This window comes from Maniola jurtina, chromosome 9 (genome assembly GCF_905333055.1).
Source record: "Maniola jurtina chromosome 9, ilManJurt1.1, whole genome shotgun sequence".
Taxonomy (NCBI): Eukaryota; Metazoa; Arthropoda; class Insecta; order Lepidoptera; family Nymphalidae; genus Maniola; species Maniola jurtina.
The window spans coordinates 1,783,638-1,798,052 of record NC_060037.1 but is presented as its reverse complement, the minus strand read 5'-3'; the positions used below and the strand labels follow the sequence as shown (position 1 = coordinate 1,798,052).

General features: G+C 39.2%; 1 protein-coding gene across 3 annotated transcripts in view; it reads left to right on the top strand.

Moving 5' to 3' along the window:
* The window catches only part of LOC123868397, a 228,674-nt gene that overhangs the window by 129,109 nt on the left and 85,150 nt on the right, over nt 1–14,415 (top strand). The gene's annotated exons all lie outside the window — the stretch shown is intronic.

Here is a 14,415-nt window from a genome sequence, read left to right as displayed (position 1 = left end):
GGAGTAACTGACATGATTTTGTCTGCCAATTTTCTTTTCAGAGGAAATTACACGCTAGTTAAACCGGAGTGAATCAGCTATTATTAATAAAATAAGAAAAAATCCTATCTCCATTTAGTAGGTTATACCCCGCTGAGCCACATGGGGTAAACTCCACAAACACGGCATTTCCCGAACCTTACAATATCGCTGGCGGGTATAATTAAGCCTACGTAAGCCGAAAACGTGACACACTGCCGCAAAGGCCTTCCCACAGTTCCACAAACACTGGCAGAAAGTTTAATTAAGTTTTGAATTACGGTTTACCGGCTATAAGACGGTGACAATAGGTATCTTGTATATCTTTTGTTTATTCATGACTACCCATATCGCACACCCAGAACAACACTGTATTATGTCGAAAAATCTCAAAATCGACTTGTAAATATAATTGAATAGCCGAAAATTTGCCGCGTATACCACGAAGACAGGCGTATTTATATTTACAAAAATGTCCAACAGATGGCACGCTAACTCTCTATTGGTGAAGACGCGAAGCCAGAGTCTTACCGCGAACACAAAACTATTTCGAGTTGCAACGTGTCCGCCTAGGGAACAGCACGCAGATCCTTTACGCAACAGTGAATTATTTTGTGATAATACGGTGTTGTTGAATGTGTTATAAAAATACTCCGAATCATTTAGTTTTAATTCAGTGTTGGTGACTGTGCTTATACAACGTGTTTGATACTATTTCGAAATAGGACTCTGTTGTTGACGAAGGTATGTTAGATTTTTTGTATTATTTCAAAATGGTTCTGTATTGTTCGCAAAAGGTGAAAATCAGTTAAATAATGCACTATTGATGGTAGATATAAATTATGCCCTAATTTTGTTAAAAAATCATTATAAATATTTTTTTATACTTATAATTGTTACTTACATTGTAAATTAAAGGTATAATAAAGCTGGGGAAAAGTTCCACGTTGTCGACGGGTCGGGATTCAGCCGAAGCAATTCAAACAGCAACGTTGCGTGAAGACACAATGGATTTATTCTAGGTTTTACGGAGTAGAGTCCCTAACCTAGGTCCCACGCAGTGGAAGCAAAGGTCGGAAGCACCACTAGGCGACGAGAGTCGTGTCCCTTACGAACGTCCCACGAAGTGGAAGCGAACGTCGGAAGCGCGACTTTTACACGGGGTTAAGAGAGTCGTGTCCCATACAATTCGTCCCACGCAGTGGAAGCGAAAGTCGGAAGCGCGGCTACAAGGTGACCTCGTGTGTCGAGTGATCCGTACTAGTGAATCAATTTTCGATTGATAAACATTGCCTATGGCTGGGTCTTATTGTAGGGTTGGAAAATCTCCCTAGCGTCATTTACTTTTTTGCCAACCTATAGTCAGCGCCATCTAGTTCCAACTTGGCAAGTTACAAGGTATGGTGCGATCTTTATTTCCGCACCCTGTAATTAGCGCCAGCTGGTGACGTTGTAGTGTTACAGTCTCCCCCTCAGCTTCCGAAGGCGTCCCGACGAGGAAACTGGATCAATCAATTTGTTGTTTCTTAGTTGTGTTTGCGGGGCCGTCCCCTCCTTCGTAAAGGTTGCACCGGGGTGTTCATTTTCCCCCTCCCCCTGGATCAAAGCAGCTCCTAATGCATAGTTACTTGCGTCTGTTTTTATAATAAATGGTTTGGTCTCATCAGCTTGTCTCAATATCGGAGCAGAAGTGAGACGACGTTTCAGTTCATCGTAAGCATCTTGCTGTGCTTGTGTCCAAGACCACTGGGCACTTTTCTTCGTGAGCTTGGTTAGGGGTTCCGCGATAGCCGAGAAATTTTCGATAAATCTGCGGTACCACGAACACGTCTGTAGAAAGGTCACTAAGTGCCGCAGATTGCTGGGTGTAGGAAGATTCGCTATTGCTGCTGTTTTATCGGGGTCCACTTTCAGTCCAAGAGGTGTAATGTAGTGTCCCAAGTATTTTATAGTTGAGCAACAAAATTTACATTTTTTCAGATTGGCAGTCAGATTGAATTCTCGCATCTTAGTTAGTATCTTGGCTATATCGGCGAGATGACAGTCGAACGACGTGGAGAATACAATCAGGTCATCCAAATATGCCAGGATTTTGACATCAACCAGAGATACCCGAAATCTGTCAATCAATCTTTGAAAGGTGGCAGGCGCGTTGCGCAATCCAAATGGCATACGTTTGAAAACATAGATTCCAAATGGGGTGATGAATCCGGTTTTGTCTATATCATCCTTGCTGACCTCAATTTGCCAATATCCTGCCTTGAGATCAAGACTAGTCATAAAGGGTGTAGGCTTAGCTTCGTGTAATAAGTCATCAATCCTTGGGATTGGGTAAGAGTCAGGTACAGTTATGGAGTTAAGCCGCCGGTAATCGATACAGACTCTTATTTCTCCATCCTTCTTTGGAACAAGAACTACCGGCGCAGCCCAAGGGGTTATGCGAGGCTCAATTATACCGTCTTGTACCATCTTGTTGATCTCTTTGCGTAGAATTTCACGGCGTGGTGGCGATAGACGGTAAGGTGGAAGCGAAATAGGTCCCTTGTCGGCTGTGTTGATAACATGTTGCACATGTTTGGCTGGTTTTCTATTTGGTGTAAACACGTCCTTGAAACTAGAAAGCAGATGCCTTAACTGAATTTGCCGTTCTGGGCTCAACTCGTCATTAGGGGGCAGTTCGATGTCCATAGTGTTGATACCAATATCCGTTGAGTCCGGAAACAGCGACAGAGAATGCGGTGATAGCTCCACTTCTTGCATCTGAATACTCATCTGTGCATCTTGGAACATGTAATTCAATCTAGGCGAGTATCCATCAAAGACCGTTTTGACGCGTTTTGGACTATCGAACGTTATCTCTTTGAGCTCATACTTCCTCTTAGTCTCATCGTTATCCTCAGGAAGACTTGCTTCTTCGTTTCTTTCGGGAATAGATATACTATCAGGGTCAGAGTAAATGCTCACATCGGTATGCATAGGCATTGCTTGAACGGGTGCGCATGCTGTGTATGGCGTGGAGGTTTGCTGTTGAGCGTTCATCGAGACAGCTGGTTTCACAGAATCTTCTCTAAATTTAACAAAATCCTCCGTAAACAGTTCGTATATTTCATCTGGTTTATCCATGAAGTGCCACGTGAATTGTGGTAAGTTTAAGATCATCATGGCCTTTGTAAGGAAGCCTATGCCCAGTAGGGTTTTATTTTTCCTTGATTCAGGAAGTATCATGAAGCTTGTGGGAAATACTCTTCCGTACATCTCCACATCCACTCGAACTGTGAGGACGGTGCACTTCTTAGTGATACCATCAGCTAAGGTAAGCTCTACATTCTCTTCCTTAAAGCTATACCCTTGCTCTAGCAGACGACAATATAATGAGTATGAGCCGACGTTTGTTTTTGCACAGGTGTCAACGTAGGGGTAACCTTTTACTCCACCAATTGTAGCTGGCACGACCGGGCGTGGTCTGGCTTCGTCACGAATGCTAAATGAGCAGAATCCTACCTCCTCGCTCTTCACGTCAGGCTTCGTTGATTTCCGAGCGCAGGTAGGGCAGTTCGTACGTACTACGTTTGGAGCACCACAACCGTAACACGAAAACTTTGGTTGCGGTGGTAGTGTAGCATGGGACTGCGTTTGACCTCCTGTTGAAGTAGGTTTGGTTTGGGAAAATATTTTCTTCTTACGGCATTCTTCTGTTGAATGGCCGGGGTTCTTACAGAACCCACATTTAGCTTTCGGGAAACGTGGAACAAATGTGGTAGCTGGGTGGCTTATTTTCTTTTCATTCATGATTTGTTCAATGCCTTTTGCCGATTCCAACAACTGCTGATAAGTAGTGAAGGAAGCTCGCGGTGCTTTGTCCCTTATCTCCAGGCGCAGTAGGTGATAAATCATATCTAGTTGTTGGTGTTCTGGGTGCTTTGGCTCCGGAAGTAGGGAGAATAGCATTTTTTTCTTGGTGATAAAGTCTTCGGTCGTGTCGGTAGCGCTTTGTTTAATACTCGTCAGTTCCTGATAAAGAAGGTGAGGCAGTTTCAGAGGCGCAAACCTTTCTCTCAGGCGCGACTCGAATACTTCTACACTTTTAATCTCGTCTTTAACTCCTTGCCACCAGGTACCGGCGTCTTTAAGCAGCACCAACGGCAGGCCTTGGATCAAGTCTTCGTCCGAAATGTTTTCTAGCCTTCTGAAGAGGTGAAGAGCAGACAAGAAGGCTTCGACCTTCTCAGTTTCTTTTTCACCGTTAAAAACACATTTGCATTTTGTCATGTTTCCGCGTCTGCTCTTGGTGAGAGCGTCGATGACAGACTGTTGCTGCTGGCGATTTTGTTCCAGGAACTTCTGGAATTGCTCCGTCGTCAACGCCATTCTGGTCTTTCTCTTTGGGGTCTTCAAGTGAAACGTTGATGTACGTCCCGATCTCGTCACGTAGAACCTTGGGCCTTGGGTGGTGTTTGACTTGCCTGAAGTGTCCGCCAGTTTGTAAACAGCGGCTCCACGTTGCGCGCCAGAATTATAATAAAGCTGGGGAAAAGTTCCACGTTGTCGACGGGTCGGGATTCAGCCGAAGCAATTCAAACAGCAACGTTGCGTGAAGACACAATGGATTTATTCTAGGTTTTACGGAGTAGAGTCCCTAACCTAGGTCCCACGCAGTGGAAGCAAAGGTCGGAAGCACCACTAGGCGACGAGAGTCGTGTCCCTTACGAACGTCCCACGAAGTGGAAGCGAACGTCGGAAGCGCGACTTTTACACGGGGTTAAGAGAGTCGTGTCCCATACAATTCGTCCCACGCAGTGGAAGCGAAAGTCGGAAGCGCGGCTACAAGGTGACCTCGTGTGTCGAGTGATCCGTACTAGTGAATCAATTTTCGATTGATAAACATTGCCTATGGCTGGGTCTTATTGTAGGGTTGGAAAATCTCCCTAGCGTCATTTACTTTTTTGCCAACCTATAGTCAGCGCCATCTAGTTCCAACTTGGCAAGTTACAAGGTATGGTGCGATCTTTATTTCCGCACCCTGTAATTAGCGCCAGCTGGTGACGTTGTAGTGTTACAAAGGTAATATATTTACAATTTGTGTTGTTCTTTATTTACAAAAAGATTAATAATTTTGTTTGAGATAATGCACTATTGTTGAATTAATTAAACTTGTTATTGTTATTTGGCAAATGATGAGAGGTCGTGGTCTCCTGTTACTTAAAATGGCAATGGAAGCAACTACAGAAGAAACCGGACCTGTTCAACAAAGCAGCGTGGAAAAGGATGTCGAAAATACAACCGTTGCCGCATCAACCGATGAGACGTCAGCGAAGGCAGCATCAGCCGATAAAGCATCAGATAGGGAGGTACCCGTTTCTATTTTATCTGATCATAGCGATGAAGAAGATTTTATAGATGATTCGGACACGGATCCTACTTTTGTAGTACCTGTTAAAGAAATATCTCGGCCTCTTGTAATCCCTAGGAGATCCCTCTTCTTCTTCCTCGAGCTCCTCGTCAGACTCAAGCTCATCATCGTCAAGCTCCAGCAGCTCAAGTAGTTCATCTGATAATGAATCCAATAGACCGGGTCCATCTACAGCAAATATTCAAGGGAATTCCAATGCTACTCCGACAAACGCACCCTCAACTTTTTCTGCCAGTGACACTGCTCCATCAGTGGGCTACCCCAAGATAAGTAGAAAGAGAATACGAAACCCTGCTGGCTGGAAGTCCAAGATTGCTAAGGCATTACGGAATACAGGAAAAGAGTATGTTTCTTTAACAAATCCTGCAAAACTGATCGCTGGGCGTCAAATCCGTCCACCTTGTGGCGACAAATGCAGGTTGAATTGTAAAACTAAAATAGACGAGATGGTAAGACAAGACATTTTCAAACAGTTTTGGCAGCTGGGTGAATTGGAGAGGCAAAGAGAATTCATAGTAAGGCATACACAAGAAATCAAACCGAAATATAGGTACATCACTTCTCAAAAATTGAGGGCTTTGAATTCGTCTTACTATCTTGAAAAGGATAACACTGATTAGGGTATGTAAAGAGTTTTTTAGGGCTACGCTGAGCATTTGTGACAGGTATATTAAGACGGCCCTTTCAAAGAAAACAGATGGTGGTTTTATGGAATCTGATGCACGTGGGAAGCATGGTAATCACCGCAAAATAGACTCTGAAATAAAAAATAGTGTGACTGATTTCATAAATTTTGTTTTGTTCATAAAATTTTAAACAGTTTTTGTTTTATGTAACTGTTGTTTATTTATTTTTAATTTATAACAGTTTGTGTTACTTATAATTGTTTTGTATCCAACCAACTTTGCCATTAATATTTCTTATTTTTTGATTAACAGAAGATTATTGAAGATTTTTTTTTTTGGTTTTTTTTTTGTGATTTACATGTTATAAGGGTCCAAAACGAGTACTAGTTTATGTTCAAAATATAAGTACCTACTGATTTTAGTAAAATGTTGTCTTTTATTTCATTATTAATTGGTATATTCCTAAAAACAAAACAAATGGTTCGTTATTGTTTATTGAATTTCAATAAATAAACAGTAGAATAATAGTGCATTATTTCAGAATCAATCAGTAAAAAGGACGTAACTCAAAATAATTATGTTTTATTTCGCTCAGTCATTCCACAACAGTGAATTAAGTCAAAAAATGCATTAATTTGGATTATTAATGCGTTTACAATCAACTGAACTTGATAATGCTGATACGCATTGGATTCCTTACATGCAATGTGCAGAACATTCGCAATAACTGTCACATAACATGAGATAACGGTTTTTCGTCGATTCTGAAAAATGAGCTATTTAGACTTAGTGCAGTGTTGTTCTGGGTGTGCGATATTATGAATGCGAAAGTGTGTTTGTTTGTTGGTTTATTGGTTTGTTACTTTGATTTTCAACCACGCCACAACGGAGCAACGCATCAGCGTGATTTTATGCATAGATCTGATATATCAAATGATAGAAGAATATTCGTCATGATTAACATGGCTAATATTCTTTTAAAAAAAATCCAAAAAAAAGCACTGTTTTTTCATAGTTTTAAATTTTGTCGACAGTTCCCACTGACTGCCAATTTGTTATGTTATTAAAAAATTATAACACAAAGTTTCTATCAGGGATGATAAAGTAGGAAATAGTTATATCGGAACCAAATTCGGAAGTGGAGTATTTAGTTTGGTTTGGCGGAACCGGAATCGAAGGCGGAGATTAAAGAAGAAAGATGTGTTACACACATCTAGGACAGACAGACAGATCTAAGAAAATAAAACAACACGCATTAGTTATCAGTTATATTCCTCTTATCAGTTCAAAAAAAAAAGGTAGATGTAGACTTCGGTGTTGAAAATAAAAACAATCGAATTGAAAATAGAACCTAAAATCTTAATCAGTCCTAGCAGGGAAGTTAAGCAGCATCAGCATATTCGACCTCCGATATAACTTCCGATTAAAATTTATCGGAACCGGAATCGGAGCTGAAGATGTAAAATCAATCGGAAGTTCCGAACTATCGGATTGGAATCAAACCTCCATAACATCTCTAATTTCTATCATTGTTCTACCCGTATGTCATACAATTTGCAGGTTTTGTCAAAAAGTTATTTGTCTTCATCAGGCTTTAGTATGAATAATATGATATTTTCTTGGTGAAAGGCGCAAATGACGCATTCATGTCGTTAGCGTCGCTTGATTACCCCCATTTACAGAGTTCGCTGGTTTTACGAATCTAACAACCGAAATTGCTTTTTGATTTATAACTTGTTTCACATGAATACTAAACAAAATATACTTACCTAGTTTTAACTATCTTCGTAAGTAAAGTCGCCGTCCGTCCGTCCGTCCGTCGTGTCTGTCAAGAAAACCTATAGGGTACTTCCCGTTGACCTAGAGTCATGAAATTTGGTAGGTAGGTCTTATAGCACAAGTAAAGGAATAAATCTGAAAACAGTGAATTTGTGGTTACATTACAGAAAAAAAATTATAATGTGTTTTAATTTTCAAAGTAAGATAACTATACCAAGTGGGGTATTATATGAAAGAGCTTTGTGCAAATTGTGTTTGTATAACCTAATTTAAAAAAACACTTTGGGAAAAGCAACATACAGCCACCATTTATAAATTTAAAAAAAATAATTATAAGCTGCCAGTGTCACTCGGGTTCTAACGATTATCCTTATCTTCATCCACATCTGTTCAAGCATTTAAAAGTTATGGTCGAATAAAAAACCAAACATAACACTTCTTTTTTTAACCCCCGACCTAAAAAGAGGGGTGTTATAAGTTTGACGTGTGTATCTGTGTGTCTGTGTATCTGTGTATCTGTCTGTGGCACCGTAGCGCCTAAACTAATGAACCAATTTTAATTTAGTTTTTTTTGTTTGAAAGGTGGCTTGGCTTGATCGAGAGTGTTCTTAGCTATAATCCAAGAAAATCGCTTCAGCCGTTTGAAAGTTATCAGCTCTTTTCTAGTTACTGTAACCTTCACTTGTCGGGGGTGTTATAAATTTTTAATTTACACTTGTTGAGCAGTCTAGTTATTTCAAGCAGTAGTGTATAAAAATCGTTCAAGTGCGTATTACAAATTTTATTATCTGTTGTTATAGCGGCAATAGAAATACACATTCTGTAAAAAAAATCAACTCTACCTATTACGGTTCACGAGATACAACCTGCTGACAGACATCCGAACGAATGGATGGACAGCGGAGACTAAGTAATGAGGTCCCAATTACACCCATCGGGTACGGAACTCTAAAAATAGCATAGGATGCAGTTCGCGTAGTGAATTCAGTAGGTATTCTGCGGCTGCACACTCGTCGCCGCATGTCATGAATACGTAACCGCGCCGGCATGCTCTGTCACAATTTCACACTTCTGCGTTCGTTTGCATTTACAAGTGTAAATAAAAAATTTATAACACCCCCGACGATCCAAAGTATTTGAGTTTTCCAAAACATCATTTTCATGTCATTTTCAAATAAATAATTATGTATTTAGGCAACGTCCATCTTGACAGCTTGACATTTGTCTATTGACATAATATTATGAACCTAACGGTTATCTAACGTTCTTTTCTACAAGAAAACTAGAAAAGAGCTGATAACTCTTAAACGGCTGAACCAATTTTTTTAGATTATAGCTAAGAACACTCTCGATCAAGCCACCTTTTAAACAAAAAAAACTAAATTAAAATCGGTTCATTCGTTTAGGCGCTACGATGCCACAGACAGATACACAGATACACAGATACACAGACACACAGATACACAGATACACACGTCAAACTTATAACACCCCTCTTTTTGGGTCGGGGGTTAATAAACCTTGTCAATGTCTGTCATTCTTTCTACAATACTAGCACAGTTCACTACAGTTATGAAAATTTACTACACCTCCGACAAGTGGAGGTTACAGTAATTAGAAAAGAGCTGATAACTTTCAAACGGCTGAACCGATTTTCATGGATTATAGCTAAGAATACTCTTGATCAAGACACCTTTCAAACAAAAAAAAACAAAATTAAAATCTGTTCATTAGTTTAGGAGCTACGATGCCACAGACAGATACACAGATACCCACGTCAAACTTATAACACCCTTCTTTTTGGGTCAGGGGTTAAAAATTTAAACCATGGCATTATTACTACTTCACATAGGTCAAAATATGTACGTAGGTAGGCTATGAAAGGGCTAAGTATGTAACTTCTATGTAATTTCTATAACGTGCCTGCAAAATCTTCATCTCAGACGGGCGCGTTTGGAATCCTCGTATTTTTTTTAATGAAAATTGCGAGCAAACGAACAGGCGGGTCGCCTGATGTGAAGTGAGTACCGCCGCCCATGCGTTACCGGCCTTTTAGGAATTCGTTGGTCCGCCCCTTGAATAACCCCATGTTGTAATCTAATGGAAACACCTCAGAAGGGAGTTGATTCCACAGTTTGCACGTGCGTGGTAAAAAGGATCGTAGCTTTAGTTTTAAGTTTACGTAATTAATAATTACATTATTATCATTATACTAATTTCGCATTCCACAATTAAAAGTGTGCAATCATTGGTGCCTACATAATTTGGATAAATGATTTGAGTTTGAGTTTGAAACATTGATTTCGATTGGTTAATGGTGAATGTCCAAATGAGAACCAAATTACGTTTGTTTGGAATCCGCCACGAATTAAAAGGGCTCTCTCCGTCATTCGTTTCATACAATCGTAGTTCCAATTTCATTTGAATATTAAGCAACCAAAGTCCATGAAATTTTGCAGACATATGTATATTAGAAACTAATATCTATGTCGGTGGTTTTCCAGATTTCTGTTAAAATATTCGGTTTCAAAGTTATGCGGTCTTAAAAATTTTCATACAAATCTTTGAGCCCCTGTAATTTTAAAACTACATATTTTTAGAAAAATCTAAAACACCACAGACACAGATATTAGTTTCTAGAATATGTCTGCAAAATTTCATGGACTTTGGTTGCTTAATATTCAAATGAAATTGGAACTACGATTGTATGAAACGAGTGACGGAGAGAGCCCTGTTAACTCCTCTTAAAATGATCCTATTACGTAATCGTTGTTATTTCACGTATATTTGCGAACGTAGGCCCGTTAATTACAACAGCACTTTAATCAAGTAATCCTCCATTGTTATCATTAGTTACAATTTGTTGGAAGCAAATACCTAACGTTTCTGCTCGTGTAAATTTGAGCAAATATTTTATTTGTAACATAAAACCTAACTACTCACATAAAATATGTTTAATTAATAAAATAAAGTCAAGTTCACTTGGACTCGAACATGAAGTGTTCCGTACCATAGCATAAGATTTTTTTTATAATATTCGATACAAGTTCACCCTTGACTGCAATCTCACCTGGTGGTAAGTGATGATGATGTCTAAGATGGAAGCGGGTTAACATGAGAGGGGTATGTCAGGTTTCATTAAACCCATACCTACTCCTTTGGTTTCTACGCGGCATCGTACCGGAACGCTAAATCGCTTGGCGGCACGGCTGTGCTGGTAGGTTGGTTACTAGCCTTTGCATTGTAGTCTACTTGAATTTTTATTATTTGTTGTTATAGTGGCTAAATAGATACCTTAGAGAGTTAAAATTACTCTCTTCTATGGTTCATGAGATACAACCTGTTGACAGACAGCCCGGTGGAGGAGGATGAATAGCGGAGGCGTAATAGGGTCCAAAGTCCAAGTCAAAATCAAATCATTTATTCAAAGTAGGCACTATTTTGAACACACTCTATTTTGTATGAGGTGTACGTGAAAACGTAATTGGCATTCCAGGGAAAATTCTCTCCCCCATAAAATCTTAAAAGTATGCCAAAAGAAAATCCATCGGTGAAATCCTACCTATTTAAAAACGTAGCACGTGGTACCGGCGGTAATAAGCGGTGTAAAGTTCGCACTAAACTTCGACTACTCAATGTCAGAGAGGTGCCGTATACTAGAGGCTGTAATGCCCCGCAAAATAACTCTAACCTAACTAATGGTGAACGATTTTCCTTGTTGTGATTGGTTGAATTCATGTGTATTTTTAAGGTTCCGTTCCTCAACAGGAAGAAAGGAACCCTTATAGGATTACTACGTTGTCTGTCACAACAGAGCTATGATATGATGATGATGTTCAGAGCTATGGGCTTTTTAAGCAAATCACTTGCTGTAACGGTGAAATAAAACATCGTGAAAAAACCTGCATACCTGAGAGTTTTCCATAATGTTGTGTGAAAAGTCTGGAGTAAAAAGAGTGAAGTCTGCCAATCCATACTTAGCCAGTGTGGTGGACTGTGTCCAAGCCTTTCCCATTCCGCAAGAAGATCCAGTGCTCAGTAGTGGGCTGGCGATGGCTTGATCATGATGACAATGATGAATAAATGGTAAAGTATTCTGTATGATGAACTCATGTTCGCGATTTTCTCACTTCTGGCTTGACTGATTTGAATGCGATTCTTTTATTAAAATTAGTTATTCGTGGGTTTTATTTTTTTTGCATAAGGGATTGCATCTCTACGGACTATACTCAATGCCTAACACAGCATAAATCATCGTTGAAAGACTTACGAAGTTTTACTTGGGATCAAACTTGAACGATGAAGCTTCAATACCTTCAGGATATAACGCCAGACTCTGAATAAAATATTATTCTTCAAATACATGACCTATCTACGAACCTACAGTTTGAAATAAATAACCTGTCATACTTTCATAAACACAATCCATACTGACACAACAAGAAAAAGAATGTAATTTTTTCAGGATTGATGTATGTATATAATTATATTTGTCAGTTTCTTTTTCCACCATAACTCCTAAATGCCTGAACATGATCACGATCACGATTAGGATCCCGGGCATGCGCCTCTACCTTCTCAGAGCCTTGTGGCCTTTTTTAAGGGCGAAGGAAAATTATGTTAGAATTCTGCATAATGTTGTTAGCGATGTGTGAAGTTTACCAATTTACACTTGACCCTGGTTGGCCTAAGAACTTAGCGTTTCTCATTTTGTGCCGGTGGGCCACTGCAATGGATTGATATACGGATGATGACTAATGGTGCAATAAACATTTATCGTTAAGCAAGAAAACTGAAGCCTGAATCAAAACAATAAAGAAGAAAGTTGAAAACAACAGGCTTTAAGATTCCTTAGGATGAGGAACATAAATCACAGTAATTTACGGCTAAGCTATATTATCAATTTGGGTTATTTTTAGGGTTCCCCAGTACAACAAGGAACCCTTATAGTTTCGTCCAGTATAATATCTGCCCGTTTGGTCCATCTGTCCGCCCATCCGTCTCTCCGTCTGTCTGTCAGCGGGCTGTATTTCATGAACCGAATATCCAATATATGAATGGATAGCCTAAACTTGTACAATGTGTATTTCTATAACTGCTGTAACAATAAGTAATAAAAATTTCAAAATGGTTGTCATGAAAATTAAAAAAAAATTAAAAATTGTTATTTCTTGTTCAATGGTACGGAACCCTTCGTGTGCAAGTCCGACTCGCACTTGGCTGGTTTTTCTTTTAACGACACAATGTCTCCGCCAACTATTTCTTTGGATCCGCCCATTAGCGCGCTATCTTTTAATAGTTTCATTTTCATTATAAGTTACGATCCGCCCAGACGCTCACTTGTTGGATCACAGCTGTAAATCTTGTCGAGGAAAACAATTTCTTTGTAAGTTTTGCTTAATTAAGTTTATTATTAAGGCTCTCTCCGTCACTCGTTTCATACAATCGTAGTTCCAATTTCATTTAAATATTAAGCAACAAAAGTCCATGAAATTTTGCAGACATATTCTAGAAACTAATATCTATGTCTGTGGTTTTCCAGATTTCTGTTAAAATATTCGGTTTAAAAGTTACGCGGTCTTAAAAAATTTCATACAAATCTTTGAGCCCCTGTAATTTTAAATCTACATAGTTTTAGAAAAATCTAAAACACCACAGACACAGATATTAGTTTCTAGAATATGTCTGCAAAATTTCAAGGACTTTGGTTGCTTAATATTCAAATGAAATTGGAACTACGATTGTATGAAACGAGTGACGGAGAGAGCCCTATTAAGTAGGCACTCTACTTGTTTTCATCATTGTACAGGATGTAACCAGAGCGCTAGCAAAAACATAGCGTTATTAATATACTACCTTCCCAATCCAATGCCAATAACCATTTGGCTTATCTTGTAGTTTTAGTGATTATTTTTTAAACCCGCATTGTATAGCGTGCAAAACTCGGGTCAATGCCCCACCTGCGATGCGGCATTGACATCGAGTGACCTATTTACGGAACATTCGTTGACCTCTAGCGTCAGTCAAATCTTTTATTTGCAAATATATTGTGAACTTTTAAGAAAAACAGGATTTTTAATTATTTTTTTCGTAGTTTTTTAAGGGTATCTTATCAGTAATCATCAGTGCTATCACCTGTCTTCATTTTTGCTAACGTTCTGGTTACATCCTGTAGAATAAATACGGATTGGCAGACTTTAAACACCTTTGAGAACATTGAAGCATTCAGTTTACCTCACGATGTTTTCCTTTACCGTTAAAGCAAGTGATATTTAACTGCTTAAAACGCACATATAGCTCCGAAAAGAGGTGCGAGTCCAGGGTCGAACCCCCGACCTCCCGAAAAGAAGGCCAACGTCTTAACCACTAGGCTATAACCGTAAGTTTTACTTAATTAACTTTATTATGATAGCCACTTTGTATGAAGATTCAACTTTGCCTCACTAATAAATTCATTATCATCATTATCTTCAACCGACAGACGTTCACTGATATAATGTGTCTTGTAGGGTTTTTGTACATTTTTGTATGAGTTGTGAATCAAAGTGCACATTTTTTTATCACAGTCTACGCTCAAAATCG